We start from the raw sequence: 12790 nt of genomic DNA on the forward strand, positions 1-12790 counted from the left end.
AGCTCTGCACTGACGGCTGTGCACTCCTGCGGGGGATGGACCGCACAGCTAGCCAGTCCCCCCCCCCCCCATGCCCAAACCCCGGGCCCTGTGACTGACTGCAACACTTCTATCAAGGGGTGGAGCCCCACCCCATGAACCTGGCCTGGCCTGTGACTGCTTAGGCCGGTAGGGTGTGGTGGGCATGACTTCGTGGCCGTGCAGAGCCTACTTGTGTCTCAGAGCTTATCTCTGTCTGAGAACCAGCCTGCTGGAGCACGGGACACCTTGTGGAACATAGCTCAGTCACCTAGTGGAGGCCATCCCACACCAGTCAGCCCCAGCTGACCCAGCAGTTGACCACTGGTGCCTGAGCAAGCCCAGCCCAGCCCAGCCCAGCCCAGCCCAGCCAGCCCAGCTCCCTGATCTTTGCAGACATAGGAAGTGTCATTGTTGAGAGCAGTACGTTTGGAGGTGGCCAGACCCACAGCCGCAGTGCACCTGCACACCTCCCCGGCTAGGCCAGCTCTCGGCACAGCGGTGCGGCTGCCTTTGGCCTCCAAGGCCGCAGCGTGTTCAGGGGCATCCGCCTCAGCGTGTTCTCTGCCCAAGCCAGGCCAACCCCACGGCCCAGCCTTACCCATGCCCATCTTCCCGCCCAGCCCTCAACCTACAGTCGACCTTCCCCCTCAGCATGCAGACCTTCCTCCAGCCAGATGGCCCAGCCCCAGGTCTCTCCACCCCCAGGATGGCCCCGGGGCCTGCGTTTGGACTAAGCCATCTTCTCCCCAGTGACTGGCCCCACAGATCCGGAGGTGGGGGCTGCTTTGAGTAAGACACACCCACGCCCGCGCCCACGCATGCACCGACACGCTTGTGTGTGCTCGCGTTCGCATCCGCGTGCGCACCATTCAAACCATCCTGCCTCTGGTCACAGGACAACGCAGCTTGTAGTTGTCTGTTGATCATTTCAAATGTGTTTTCCCTATCAGATTGGAAGGTCTCCAAGTGTTTGCAACACGCTCTGCCGGCGACAGGAAGGGAAGTGAGCACTGTTCCCGGAGCAGCCTGTGCGAAGGGGCCTGCGGAAACGCCATCAAAATCACCCGAGCTTCTGCCCTTTGCCCCAGAAATCCCACCTCTGGGATTTTACTGTCCCAGCGTGCCTGCCCACGTACACGGTGACAGTAAAGGGACAGGGACAGCCCACATGTCTGTCCTCCTTTTAAACCGCGTAAACACATTAACTCTGTTTCTTCTTAACGCACTGATGAAAGCTGCAGAGAATGAGTGAGGGAGTGTGTGCTGGTCGAGCAGCTGGGAACACCCCCCTGCCACTCAGGCCTCATTCCTGCCAGGCTCGGGCTGCCCCTCCCATGGGGTGTGGGCACCTCTGCGTCCCCTCCATGCCCTCACGCCGTGCGCACCCCCTAGCTCCCCCTCCTCGTCCTGGGACAGGACAGAGCCAAGCAGGCAACACAACCTCCCAAGACCCCCAGGGCTCCCAGCGCTGCCCTCCTGCTCACAAGCCCGGGAAGCAAGCCGCTTTGATGAAATTTTCAAACTCCATGCATCTTTCAGGAGGAGGCTGGGGAGGAGAAGGAGGCGTATCAGAGAGGGAGGCTCTCCGGATGCTCCCACACAAGGTGGGGTGCAAGGCCTCTCCCCCTGCCCTGCACACGGGCCCACGATGTGAGCAGCCGGTAGGCAGAGGGGCCAGCACCTGGTTACCTGTGTCCTGAGAGGCCGACGGAGTCAGTCCCTGACCGTTTCCAGCAGTGTGGGCCTGGCTGAGCTCCCGCCCCTCTGGGAAGGGGCAAGACACCCACCCCCCAGAGCTGGCCAGGGAGGGAGACAGGGTGTTCAGGAGGCGTAGCTGCCCTTTTTCTGTCCATGTCTGCTCTTCTTTCTCTGTTCACCTTCTCCCACCACCCTCTTGGCTGGGTGTGAGACCCGGCGCTGGACCCTGCAGGGCCTTCTTTTCTGGAACACCCAGGGGCGCCAGCCCAGGCATGCAGTGTGAGGGCTGGAGGCTTCCCCTGGCTGCATGTGGGCTCCCTGCACAGGTGGGAGCCCCCAGCCCAACGTCACGGGCAGGACCGGGAGGCAGGGATGCACCTCTTCACACTCACCCAGACCAGCTGCCTCAGTTCGGGTCCCTGAAGATTAGACAAGGGTTCAATGTCAGCTGTTTGCATGGGGGCGGGGGTAAGGGTCCCGAGCAGGGACGCCCCAGAAGGGCAGTGGAGAAATAAGATGGGGAAGGGCAGGCTTGTCCAAAAAGGAGCATGACCAAGGGGGTGTCCACTGTGGGTAGCTGGGCTCGGTCCTATTGGGGACACTGGATGTGTGGGACACACACGAGTCCATCCATCCAGCTGATAAGAGCTAGACAGGCTCTGGCCTGGCCAAAGTGACAGGGTGGGGCTCTGACATCATCAGGGTCACCCTCTTCCTAAAGCATTAAGTCACCGTGCCCTGCATCAACCGAGGAGCTTGGGGTGGCTGTCTGTGCGAGGGTGCCAGGCAGGGGACTAAAGGAGAGCCCCTTCCTGTGGACACTCTGACCATCTATCAGCCCTCTGCCCCTGCTGGGGAACTGCTGAGCCTAAGGGGGTCGCACACCCCCAGCCCGGCCGGAGAAGGCACTCACTCCGCCCCTGCAAGCCTGTCTGAGCCCTGGCCGTGTGAGGGCACCAACGAGTCCTCATCAGCCGCCAGGCTCAGTCCCTACCGCCTTTCACAGGTGACAAACCAAGGCGTGAAGAGCCCACGTGATTTGCCCGAGATCTCCCAGCTTGTAAGAACAGAGCCAAGGTGGAGACTCGGCCTGTCCACACCAGATGCCACTTCTGGAGACCATTCCCAGGGCTCCTTAGGGCTGCCCTGGGAACCCAGGCAGGCTGGCTGTCTGGGGAGCAGACTCAGGTTGGTGCCCCCCAGCACAGTCAAGAGGTACCACCGAGCCCCGCCCCAGCACTCTGCCCAGTTTCTGGCACGTCCACCCACGCATGCCTGACCTCACCAGCCCAAGTACATCCCGAACCTGCACGCTTCTGTCTGTCCACACAGCGGCCCCCCTGTCCTCTCCGTCCCAGTCAGGTGTAAGGGCACAGAAGGGTTCTCTGTGTGGCCACTTTCTGGAAACAATACATGCTTCACATCATGTCTCCTCTCTGCTGAGAGCCTCCGAGGGTCCCTCTCGTCCTCCACGACGGGGTCTGGCACCCGCTGACCCCCTTCCCCCACCGCCTCACTCCTCAGCACCCCTCCCGAAGCCTAGATAACCCTTCTCCTCCCCCACCACCCAGTTCAAAGGTCCTTTCTGAAGACGCCAGCCACCCCCAGACCAGCCTGCAGCTCCCTGAGCACCTCAGCAGGAGCCTGTGAGGATGAAATTTTCCAGAGAGGACGGCAGCCTACTTTCCACCCAGTGCTTCTCTGCGGTGTGACCTCTCAGACCCCTGTTCTGTCTCGGAGTCTGGCGGGATGGCACCTCACTCACGGCCGGCACAGTGCGCTGGAAGGAGTGCTGTCCGCTGGCAGAGGTCAGATGTCATGCCGCCTGCACCTCCCGTCCTGGAATGCCCGCAGTGAGGCTCCACAGAAGGCCTGCCAGCCCAACGCGGCCATGCTTCCCTCCACAGCCCTAGTCCTCCGTCCTCCCGGCCCTAACACTGCCTCACTCTGACCCCCGGTCTCCCCAGAAGGGGCCTGGGGCGCCCACAAGCCATTGCCTGCTGGGCCCCTTCCAGATCCTACCCCGTGGGCCACATAGAAGGCAGAGAGGCCACTCGCCTAAGCTTCAGAGGCCCCACTGCGAGCCCCTGGTGGGCAGGCCCTGCAGAAGCAGAGCTGATCTCTGGGAAAGGTGTTTCTTCCTTTTGAGGAAAGAGTTTGTGGGGGACTTTGAGTCAGCCAAGGTCAACCCAGGGCCTCTCCTGGAGGGCAGAAGCTGAGCTGCGGCTCGGGGGCGGGGGCATCTGGCCTCAGCGTGGGGCAGTGACTCTCCACTGTGACTCGTGGCGTCTGGGTGCTCGGCCAGGTGGCGGTCCTGCGCTGGGCTGAGGGGACCCCTGCGGTGAGGGTGAGCAGAGGGTCGGGAGCACCGCCTTCCCGTCCATCCATCTGTCTATCAGATAAGGGGGATAGCCAGACTTCAGGGCATCCCGCAGGGTCACACTTGAAGGGAGGGACACGGGGGGGGGGGGGGCCACAGGAGGAGTGCACTCTCCCCACACAGGTGCACAGATGGCTGTCCTGCCCCAGGGCCCACTCAGCAGCTGGGAAAGAGGAGAGGGCTTTGGTGGTTTCTGGAAATTTCCCCTTTGTGGGCGTGGGGGCTTGGGAGGAAGAAAGTGGGATTTTAGCAGAACTTTGTAGCTCATTACCTTTGTGTCACGTTTCTGACTTTTCCTGCCTTCATACAGGAGACAACCATTTGTCCTCTTTCCTTCCTGGTCTATTTGCTCAGAAGGCGAGGCTGCTTTCGCATTATTTGGAGGGGAGGGAAGAATTTGACAAAGCGTTGCTCTTCCATTGTATTTCCTCCTCAGGTTTCACATTCCGGGTCCCTCCAAAAGACCTCACCCTTACTCCTCACATCCAAGCTACGGTTTCTTCAACCTAAGAAACTATTTCGTGCACGTTCACTTGCTCCTTGCTCTGAATCTTTGCTCTTTTGCATCCCAGCCTCTGCTTCGCATCTCCTTGGTTTCTTGCCTCTCATCTCTTTATCCTAAATCTCACCTTCATCGCTTTTATTTTATTTTTTACATTCTAAAGTTCTCCTCTCTGCAGTCTCTTGTTTCAAAAGCTTATAGCATCCATGTTAGCAACCCCCCTTCTTTCCCTGCTATGTTTACATCTTTACTGTAATCTCCCCCAGCAGCCCCCCATGACTTCCCTTAATTTGCACCCCCCCGTCTCTTACACACTATTTCGCAGACAGGTAGTGAGGACCACTGGGTCTGCGGCTGCCGGAGGAGCCAGTGCGGGTTGGGGAGACGCCTCTTCACCTCACCCGGCTTCGCCTGCAGGACCCTGTCTGAGATGCCAGGCCCGTGACCTTTCTCTCTAGGGAGAGGTGCCGTGCTTTTCCAGGAGGGAGGGGCTTCCAAGATCCCCCAGAGTCTTGTCCTCAAGCCCAAGTTTGCCGGCCCTTCGTCCTGCAGGTCACATGTGGCCGTAGCACAAGGAGGCTCCTGACCGGTGCTGAGCTCCTGACACCCTGTGGAAAGGGGTCTGAGCTCACGGAGGACCCGGGCCCAGCCTCTGCCCACGCCCTGACCTCTGGGTGGATCTTCCTTCAAAAGGTGAGAGCCAAGGGCACTTGGGTGGCTCAGTCAGTTGAGTGTCCATCTTTGGCTCAGGTCATGATTCAGGTCATGATCTCACAGTTAGTGAGTTCAAGCCCCGTGTCGGGCTTTGTGCTGACAGCTCAGAGCCTGGAGCCTGCCTCGGATTCTGTGTCTCCCTCTGTCTGTGTCCCTCCTCTGCTTGTACTGTCTCTCTCTCTCTCTCTTTCTCTCAAAAATAAATAAAGATTAAAAGAATTTTTTTAAATTAAAAAAAAAAAAAGTGAGAGAGAGATTTTTCTCAAAATAGAACATCCCGGGCTTCATCTTCAACATATTTTAAAGAATAAAATGGAAAAGAAGAAGGGCCTAAGTTCCATCACTAGAAACAGCTTCCGGGAGAGAACAATGCAGCCATGAAGAAGAATGAGGTCAGTCCCTTCACTCCAATGTGGGGAAATGCCTAAGATATGTTGTTAAAGCAACGGGCACAATAATATTTGCATGGCCATTATGTTAAAAAAAAAAAATGTGTGTGTGTGCGTGTGCATAGAAAAAAAGACAGGAGATGGGGCGCCTGGGTGGCTCAGTCCGTTAAGCATCCGACTTCGGCTCAGGTCATGATCTCACGATTTGTGAGTTCGGGCCCCACGTCGGGCTCTGTGCTGACAGCTCGGAGCCTGGAGCCTGCTTCCAATTCTGTGTCTCCTTCTCTCTCTGCCCCTCCCCTGCTCACGCTCTGTCTCTTTCTCTCTCAAAAATGAATACATGTTAAAAAAAATTTTTTTTTAAAAGAGAAAAGGACAGGAGAGAGACATACCAAACCACGATCGTGCGTTATCTACAGGAATGTTGAGAGGGGTGCATCTTTATGTTTGATTCTACAGACGTCTTTATTGTTTGAATATTCAAGAGCATGTATACATTTATTATTTTGTAACTAAAAGTTTGTTTTTAAGCAGCATATCAAAGAAAACACCTAGAATCAAGGTCATCTAAAACAGTTTTCAAGGTGCCCCTGCTGAGGAGCTCAGAAGCATCGAGGCCCTCCGTGGACTTGTCCTCAAGCCCAAGTTCGCTGATCCTTCGTCCTGCTATGGACCCAGCCCCAGGTCACCTGGATAGGAGGCCGGAGGACAAGTGGGGGCGGGCAGCCGTCTCTGGAATCGGTTGCAATTTTTAGGTGGAAGTGACTGAGAATCTAACCCTGTCTAACAGGTCCTGACAGACAGGTGTGAGTCAAATTCCCTGAGAGGAGCCAGGAGGACACTTTGTTAACGTGGGCTCCCCTCCACCACCCACCGTGTTGCAGCTCCTGGGAACCCAGCAGCCGAGCCCCACCCCCAACCCCGTTCCAGAAATGGTGCCTGTGCCCACTCGCAGGCTGGTCACCAGCAAAGGGGCACAGATGGCCAAGACAGGCTTCTGCTACCTGCCACTCTGCCCTTTGAACTAGGCACGTATTCACCCGGTGACACTGAGGTCCTTCTGTCCAAAGGAAACGGCTGGCGGGTGGATAGTCACCACCGGCAACATCAACTGAATGCAACTCTTCAGTTTACAAAGCACTCTGTGGTTGGGGAATGAAAGCACTTTGCCCCCTGGAAAGCAACACGAAGTCTGAGGAACAAGCTCACTTCCTCTAGTAATTCCGTGGTCGTGATCATGCCCAGGAGAGGCGTCCTTGAGGCTCAGAGTGTCTGCGACACCCACAGCTCTTCTCTGAGCAAACAGCCTCACTCCTCCCTCATTCCTAAGGTACCTGCCTTCCTCCCCAAAGTCACCTTCCCTTGTCACGCAACCCTGCTCCTCGGGCAGGGTTGGGCAACAGATAGGCAGCTAGGCAGGCTGTAAGGTGAGCAGGGGCCAGGGAGGGGGCTCCATGGTGGACCAATCAGAGCTTGTCTGTTGCAGGATTTGGGGGTGAAATGCACTCCCGAGTGGGCCCAGGGGCCAAGGCTGTGGGGGGAGAGGGAGGGGACAGGGACATGGGGCCATGACAGTGAGGAACGCAAATGGGGCAGAGGCCCATCACAGTGCGTGGGGCACATCTGGGCAGTGGGGCAGCGGGCTGCTGGGTCCAGATCTTGGCTCCACCATTCCCTGGGTGTCAGGAAATTTTGTGCCTCCTCTGTGCCTCAGCTTCCTCTTCTGGGAACCAGCACAGTGACAGACTCGACTCAAGACAGTGTGGCACATAGTAAGGGCCATTCAAGCATCTGTCATCATGCTTATTATTTTTCTAAGGGGCCAGTGAGTGGGCAGGTCTGCAGAGCTGGCACGGGGTCCAAAGGTGCCTCCAGACATCCCTCCGGCAGCTGGAGTCTAGTATACCAGAGGGACGTGACTGGTCCGACATCACAGTTGCAGGAGGCAGTCTGCAATCACAGTCCGAGATCACAGTTGTAGGAGGCAGACAGGAATGAACTCCAGGGTCCTGGCTCCCAGTCTGCTTCCCGGCAGCAGGACAGCCAGCCCCCGCTCTGTCGTGCTGGGGAAGAGGGGTGCGATGATCCAGAGTGAAGACACTGCCTATCCCAGCTAGGTTCCTTGCTTGCAAATTTGGAGGAAATGGCAACTTACAGAAAGATAATGGACTATTCCCAGAATCAAAGAAAACCAGAAAAGTGCAGACCTTGGGAAGGACCAGGCTCAGGTCGTCAGCTCTGGGGGGTCTGTAAGTGGGGTGATGCAAGGTGGGGCTGTCAGGATGAATGGGCTCCAACCTTCCTGGCCACCCTGAGGCTGAGGGTCCCCTCTCTCCCCACCCGAGGGGGCGGGGCAGCAGAACGGAGGTTGGAATGTCATCTTGAGACAGATAAAAGCTGGGGCAGACAACAAGGTGTGTGCACATTCTTTGTCTCAAGCCCTCCTTCCCAGTCTAGACCCTGGGGCAGCCACCCGGGAAACCCCGGGTCTGCAAAATGGACCTGATCACCAAGAAGTGACACCTTTGTCCACTCTGGGACAGGGGAGGAAAGGAAAGGAGATGACCCACCAGGGAAGGAATTAGTTCTACCCTACTCAAAACTGGGACCGTGGGCCCACACGCAGCCATCAGGGGGTCCTCTGTGTCCCCCCCAGGGGGTGGGGAAAAATGGGTGGGGCCCAGGTAGACCCCAAGAGGAGGACCTCCCTGTGGATATAATGACACAAGACAACCCGCTCTCGCTGTCTCTCAGCTTCTGTGGGTCATTTGTCTGGGCCCAGGTTAGCTGGTCGTCTGCTCAGGTTTCCAGGGTTAAAATCGAGGTGTCAACCAGGGCCACAATCTCATCCAGGGGGGTCAGGTTCTCCTACAAGCTCCCCAGCTGTGGGCGGGATTCAGTTCCCTGCGGTTGTAGGCCTGAGGTCCCCATTTTCTTGCTGGCTGTCAGCAGGGGGCTCCTCTCAGATGCTGGAGTCCAGCCTCGGGTCTTAACCGCACAGCCCTCCCGCAGCTTGGCGCCTCTTGTCCTCACAGCCTGCAGGAGCGCCTATCTCGGGGCTGCTGTGACTGAGTCTGATAGAATGCACTCTGATCACAGGAGTGACTCCCACCTACCCCTTTGTCATACACTGTGACCTACCCAAGGGGTGGCAATCCAGTCTTAGCCACGGGTCCTGTCCGTTCTCCAGGGAAGGAGATGAGCCAGGGGCTGTGCCTGCAGGGACAGGAATCGGGGCCATGTCGGAATCCTGCACACCTCAGCGGGCAGATGCTTCAGCATTCCTGGGGGTTCCCAATCAAGAGCCCTGAACTCTTCATTAATTATGAATTTTGCCTAGCAACGATTGCCAAGCAACATGTCTTCAGAAAGAGACACTCCAAGAACTTGGCAGTTGCTTCAGGAGGGATGAGGGAACGCGGGTCCGTGGGTGCTTGGCCCAGCCCTGCATGTGGGCAGCCCCCTGGCCAGGCCAGGCTGGGTGTCGAGGAGTCTGGTTGGTGCAGCGACCAACTGTGTGGCCTGGCAAAGTCACGTCACCCCTCTGGACGTCAGGTTCTCGTCGGGGGAGCTGGGATCATCCTTGAAAGGATGCAGGCAAGCCAGGGAGCTTGGACCCAGGACATGTGATGCTGCTTAAGCCCTAAAATGCTGTGGCTGTGTAGACAGGAGCTCTGAGGGGGTCCCCCAGCTGCAGCGAGAGAATGACTTGGTCCTTCCGTGAACGCTTTTTCACACAACACTCGCTCAGGACCCTCTTTGTGCCTGCCCCTGTGCTGGGCCCTGGGGGCACACAGTCCTCTGTCTCTCTCTCTCTCTCTCTCTCTCACTCATGCGTGCACTCATCCATGAATTACTACTGAGCTGATCGCGATCACCTTCGGGGGAGGGGAAGTCAAAGATCAAAATAAGCAAGTAATTACAGGGGGTACATGCTGAACATTCAGGGAAAGTAAAGAGATCTGGGAAGGGGGACCGGGGGTCGCAGGGGGACAGGGGGCTGCAACTTTAAAGAGCGGCCAAGGAAGCTCTCACCCAAGGACCGATCTCTGAGTAAAGACCAGAAAGAGGTGAGGGAGCAGTGCCAGCATCTGGGACAAGGATTACAGGCAGAGGGGACAGCCAGGGCTCTGAGGTGCAACCGTGCGCTGCCTGAAGGAGCCAGAGGTACAATAAGGGCATCTGTCGAAGGGGACACAGGAGACACCTTAAGGAGAGAAAAGACCATGAGAGGAGGAGCGGGCTCGTTAGCCCATGGCCGCGTCTTGCTTGTGACGCAGGACCCAGGCAGGTCCCCGCTGCCACTCCAGCCCTCTCCCGGTTGTGGCAAGACAGCCCCAGAAGCCTTGAGACTCACATGACACCTGCCCTGCTACATTCCAGGAGGAACGTTTGTCTGTGGCTTCCCCAGGCCCTCGGGTCAGAGTCCAGGACTCTCGTCATGGCCTTCACACCGGCCCCTGGCTGCACTGGGGCCGCAGGAACCTGAACGCTCCCACTTGGCTTCTGGCGGTGGGAGACGAGGCGTGCCTTCCCACCACAACTAGCCCACAGAGGATCCTGCCAAACAGACAGACAACAGGTGCAGGAGGAAAGTTGTTCACTGAGAACAGAATAGAGCCCAGAAACAGATGCGTGTCCACGGAAACCTGATGTATAACCAAGGGACCAAGTGCAGATCAGCTGGGAGGGGTAGACCAGTCAAAAGCCAGAACGTGACCATCGGTGATCCGCATGAACACCTGGACTAAAGTTAGATCGTGGCTTCATGCCCTGCACGAAACCAACTCCGAGGAAACCAAAGGCTCAAATGTGAAACTTCCGGGAGACTATCTGGGATAACACCTTCATGACTTTGGGGTTATGAGTGGTTCTTTCAATGAACGGAAAAATAAAAGAAAAACCAGAGTCAATTATATGAATAGAAAGAATTCTTGTTCACCAAAATCCCATCACAAAAATGAAATGATCAGCCACAAACTAACAGAAAATACTTGTAACACGTACTTGCTAAGGATTGATATCCAAAATGTGTAAAGGACTCCAACAGTCAATAAAGAAACAGTGTAACAGAAAAGTGGGCAAAAGACATGATGGGGAGCCTGGATGGCTCAGTCAGTTGATAGTCCGACTTCGGCTCAGATCATGACCTCACAGTTCCTGAGTTCAAGCCCCGCGTCGGGCTCTGTGCTGACAGCTTGGAGCCTGGATCCTGCTTCAGATTCTGTGTGTCTCTCTCTCTGCCCCTCCCCTGCTCATGCTCTGTCTCTCTGTCTCTCAAAACTAATAAATAAACATTTGAAAAAAAGAAAAGGAAAGTGGGCAAAAGACATGAATAGACACTTCGCACAGAGGAAATCTACATGGCTAATAAACTTTATTGGTAACCTTGGAAATTCTAATGGAAACTGCAGTGAGATCCATTTCACACCCACCAAACAGGCAAAATTAGAAGCTGGACAAAACCAAGAGCCGGTGGGTGTGGAGCAGCGGGGACGCTGTTGTGTGGCCAGTGGGTGAGTGTACTGCCTCCATCCTGTGGGCCAACAGGTGCTATTGTCCAGAAACGTCAACTCTACAACACTGACCGCCAACAATTGCTCTCCTGGGAATAAACCCATGAGCACCAAGGGCTGGTTTGTCCCTGTTCAAATCGCCCCAGAGTGAAAGCAGCCATGTGTCCACGGATATGTGAGTCGTGGCCCATTCATGCCACAGAGCGCTCCGCAGCAGCAACAGCGAGCAGTGCCTTTCCCAGGACTGGCCCCGTGGGACCTGTGGATCACTTTAAAGGGGCCCCGGCCGCACCTCAGTTCCCCTAAATCTCAAACACCTGATGTAAAGCAAGACACACAAACCACAGCAAATGCACAGAGTAGGACTCTATTTATATAAATTCAAAACTGGACAAACCCAGCAATAGGTTGTTTTGGGATGAAACTACCAATAGAAGTCGATAAACACTCAGCACACATTACAGAACAGGAAGTTACTTTGGGGAGGCTGGGGCTCACAGGGGCTTCTCGGGGACTGTCATCTTTGTTCCCCTGAGATGCAGTACACAGGGATTCACTTTGCTGTCAACATATATGTATACATGTGTTTTGTACACATTTTGACGTGTACAAGATGTTACCTAACTTTGTAAAACAGTTCGGAAGAAAGATTATTTTAACGTGGACTTGCTACGCTGTTTGAGAGCATTTAGCTCTGCTGGATGGGAAGGGCGACATTCAAGAGGGAGGCACAGGGGTGCCTGGGTGGCTCAGTCGGTTGAGCATCCGACTCTTGATTTCGGCTCAGGTCATGATCCCAGAGTTGTGGGATGGAGCCCCACGTCGGGCTCTTCGCTGAGCGTGAAACCTGCTTAAGATTCTCTCTCTCGGGGCGCCTGGGTGGCTCAGTCGGTTAAGCGTCCGACTTCGGCTCAGGTCACGATCTTGCGGTATGCGAGTTCGAGCCCCGTGTCGGGCTCTGTGCTGACTGCTCAGAGCCTGGAGCCTGTTTCAGATTCTGTGTCTCCCTCTCTCTCTGACCCTCCCCCGTTCATGCTCTGTCTCTCTCTGTCTCAAAAATAAATAAACGTTAAAAAAAAAATTTTTTTAAAAGATTCTCTCTCTCTCTCTCTCTCTCTCCCTTTCCCCCACTCATGCACTCTTTCCCCCCAAAATAATGTTTTTAAAGAATGAAGCACAGAAAAGTAAGGTGATGAGACATATCTGAGAAAGAGACAAAAAGACCAAGATGCACTAAGTGTGCCTGACACTCTAAACAGGCAACGCTGAATTGTCACGATACATCACAATGCATGTGTCACTTCGTGTTCGCGAGGTCTTAAACTGGTCTCTCACAGGTGAGGCCCATCCGGGACCCTCTCGTCCTCTTCCAGATAAAACGCACGGCTGTCGGTCGGCGAGACCATGGCTGGTTGGCGTGCGGCAGCTCTCAGCCAGGCATCCTCGCTCATGTGCCACCGGCGGAGCAAGCGGGTGTCCTTGGTCCCCAGGCTCCTCTGTCTGTGAGATCCCTGAGTGTCTTCAACTCCGGTCTACTTATAAGCAGCGTGTGCCGGGCAGGGGCCTGGAC

This window comes from Panthera pardus, unplaced genomic scaffold (assembly GCF_024362965.1).
Source record: "Panthera pardus isolate Hobbes unplaced genomic scaffold, ASM2436296v1 HiC_scaffold_8, whole genome shotgun sequence".
NCBI classification, from domain to species: Eukaryota; Metazoa; Chordata; class Mammalia; order Carnivora; family Felidae; genus Panthera; species Panthera pardus.